Below are 3,611 nucleotides of genomic sequence, written 5' to 3' on the forward strand. Positions count from 1 at the left end.
AATGCAGGCACATTCCTGAGTTCAAGGTCATCCTGGGACACAGTCTAGGCCCACGTGGGGTAGAAATGGTAATTTTAGGACTAGAAATTTCAGGTCCCACCCAGCTAGTTTACCATCTCTGCTTGTCAGAGGCAGGCAGATCTCTGAATTCTTTTGCAATGTTAAAAGAAAATTTGTTCTTACAGTTTCCTAAGAATTAAGATCCTGGAGTCACAAGATCCTGATTCATGATATAATTGAAAGGAAACTTAGAGAGCTGTCTAGAGATTTCCAGAGAAAGAAGATCTGAGAGAGAGAGAAAAAAATCAGAACAGAGAGGAAGCAGGCTGAAAAACTGTCTCCAGCAGAACACAGGTGGCCAGCTGAAACCCACGATTTGACATCAAGTGGTTGGTTTTTGCTGCTCTCAGACACTCCTTGTCTCAGAAAATGCTCACTGACCTGAGGCTGGTCCTTGGCAGAGTCTGAACTTTTCACAGGAACTTCAGGGTTTGACATAATCTACTGACTTCAGATGAAATTTGATACAGCCTAAGGGTCTCACTATGTAGCTCTGGCTGTCCTGGAACTTACTTTGTAGACTAGGCTGGTATTGAACTAAAAAAACAATTGTTTTTTTAAATTTTTTACTAATAATGTTGGTACCTAAGACTATTTTAAGACCTGGTAAGAAACAAGTTTTTGTCTGCTCAAGAATCGTTCAGGTCTGGTGTAGATCTTAAAATTACTTTAACTCTCCCTGTAGGTCATGGTTAGATTTACCATTAAGCATAGAAAACTAGCCATGGAAGAACAGGGCACTCAATGTGTGTTAAATTATCTAATTACCAGCAGAACTTAAACATCAGGCAAGTCAGAAGTCAAGCTTCCTGCAGAGTGTACAGGGGCCAGAAAAAATAGTAACACAAAAGGGAATCCCTGTGTTTTGTGCAGACAGTGTCTCCCGGGCCTTCATCAGACAGAACCAACTGTGTAAATGACAGGAATCCATGAAGTTCAGACCCTTGCTTAGGGAGGTTAAGTAGGATTTCCTGGCAGTGCTCAGAGGAAGAGTGTTGATCAGAGGCAGATACAACCTAAGATCCACACTCTGTTGTGCAGAATGTGACTGTTGGGAGGCAGGACTGGAACTGTGGGTTCCAATCAGGAGCTCACTCTCCAAGCCTAATAAGACTTGGATCCATGCAATGGATTAGAGCAGGCATGGTGGTCCAGAGTTACAACAGGCATGTGGGGGCTGGGGGTGTAGCTCAGTTGGCAGTGCTTGCCTACCATGTACAGAATCCTGGGTCCAGTGCCTAGCACTGCATAGACAGAGCATCCCATAATCCTAGTATCTTGAGGTACAGATAAGAGGATGAGAAGTGTGAAGCCAGCCTGCCCTATACTGTGAATTTGAGGCTAGTTTGAATCCCTGAGACCCTGTCAAAAGCAAAAGCAAAATACAAACCAACCAAACACCACCACCAACCCTGTGGGCCATGGCATTTTCCTGTTCTGTAATCTGTGGTCACTTTGTCCCTGCCATTTCCAACCTCTCCAGTCACATGTTCCAGCCATAGCCACAGCTTTTCTGCCTGGGAGCAGGGTGACTCAGACAAACAAGGAGATCACTGAGGGGATGACCACAGGGAGTCCTTAAAATTACCTCAGCTTCTTGCTTCTCCCTCTGTTTCCTGAGACCATGAGGCAAGCAGCTGCTCTGCCATGCTCTCCTGTGTTAACTCAATGCCCCTCCATAGGTACCACAGTGATGGACCAAAACGAAACCTTTCCCTTTTTTTTTTTAAAGTGGATTAGTTCCAACGTTTTGTCACAATAATGGGAAGAATACTAGCACAGTGTGTAGTTGGGGAAATTCCTTAACCTCGCTTAGTGGATCGCCATGTAAGCTACAGAAGTATAGCAGCACCTTTTTTGAAATATTTTACGGAGTAGATTTTTAAAATTTTATCAGAGGGTCTTATCAGAGGGCCTCCCCTGATGTAAGTGGTCAGTAAAGGCTGACAATTGTTTCCCATTTGTCCATTTTATCCTTGAGCATGTACCTATGAGGAAAGGCTTTGAAAGCAGTGTCACACTGAGCTGAAGAGAGGCAGGTCTCCTTCTCCCAGAAGGCAGCATTACTAACAGTGCGTAGGAGAAGGAGAAGAATCAGGCAGTGCTGAAGCACGCAGGGGTTGACTCTTACAGAAAGAGGAAGGCATGGTCGTCAGAGCACCTCGCCTTGGAAGCTGCTCACCACATTTATTTTTCTTGTTTTCCTTCTTGTTTTCCTCTACTTTCTTCATAGCAAATGACTGCAATGTGTTGCATTCAGTATTGCAGCTGACTCTCTTTATTTTGTAGAGTTAATTACTCTCTCAAAAGTAGGAGGTCCACGGGACCTTCTCCAAAATTGACCATATAATTGGTCACAAAACAGGCCTCAACAGATACAAAAATATTGAAATTGTCCCATGTATCCTATCAGATCACCATGGCCTAAGACTGATCTTCAATAACAACATAAATAATGGAAAGCCAACATTCATGTGGAAACTGAACAACACTCTTCTCAATGATACCTTGGTCAAGGAAGGAATAAAGAAAGAAATTAAAGACTTTTTAGAGTTTAATGAAAATGAAGCCACAACGTACCCAAACCTATGGGACACAATGAAAGCATTTCTAAGAGGGAAACTCATAGCTCTGAGTGCCTCCAAGAAGAAACGGGAGAGAGCACATACTAGCAGCTTGACAACACATCTAACAGCTCTAGAAAAAAAGGAAGCAAATTCACCCAAGAGGAGTAGATGGCAGGAAATAATCAAACTCAGGGGTGAAATCAACCAAGTGGAAACAAGAACTATTCAAAGAATTAACCAAACGAGGAGTTGGTTCTTTGAGAAAATCAACAAGATAGATAAACCCTTAGCTAGACTCACTAAAGGGCACAGGGACAAAATCCTAATTAACAAAATCAGAACTGAAAAGGGAGACATAACAACAGATCCTGAAGAAATCCAAAACACCATCAGATCCTTCTACAAAAGGATATACTCAACAAAACTGGAAAACCTGGATGAAATGGACAAATTTCTGGAAAGATACCAGGTACCAAAGTTGAATCAGGATCAAGTTGACCATCTAAACAGTCCCATATCACCTATAGAAATAGAAGCAGTTATTAATAGTCTCCCAGCCAAAAAAAGCCCAGGATTTAGTGCAGAGTTCTATCAGACCTTCAAAGAAGATCTAATTCCAGTTCTGCACAAACTATTTCACAAAATAGAAGTAGAAGGTACTCTACCCAACTCATTTTATGAAGCCACTATTACTCTGATACCTAAACCACAGAAAGACCCAACAAAGATAGAGAACTTCAGACCAATTTCTCTTATGAATATCGATGCAAAAATCCTCAATAAAATTCTCGCTAACCGAATCCAAGAACATATTAAAGCAATCATCCATCCTGACCAAGTAGGTTTTATTCCAGGGATGCAGGGATGGTTTAATATACGAAAATCCATCAATGTAATCCATTATATAAACAAACTCAAAGACAAAAACCACATGATCATCTCGTTACATACAGAAAAAGCATTTGAAAAGATCCAACACCCATT

The sequence above is a fragment of the Mus musculus genome, chromosome 14 (genome assembly GCF_000001635.26).
Source record: "Mus musculus strain C57BL/6J chromosome 14, GRCm38.p6 C57BL/6J".
Lineage (NCBI taxonomy): Eukaryota > Metazoa > Chordata > Mammalia > Rodentia > Muridae > Mus > Mus musculus.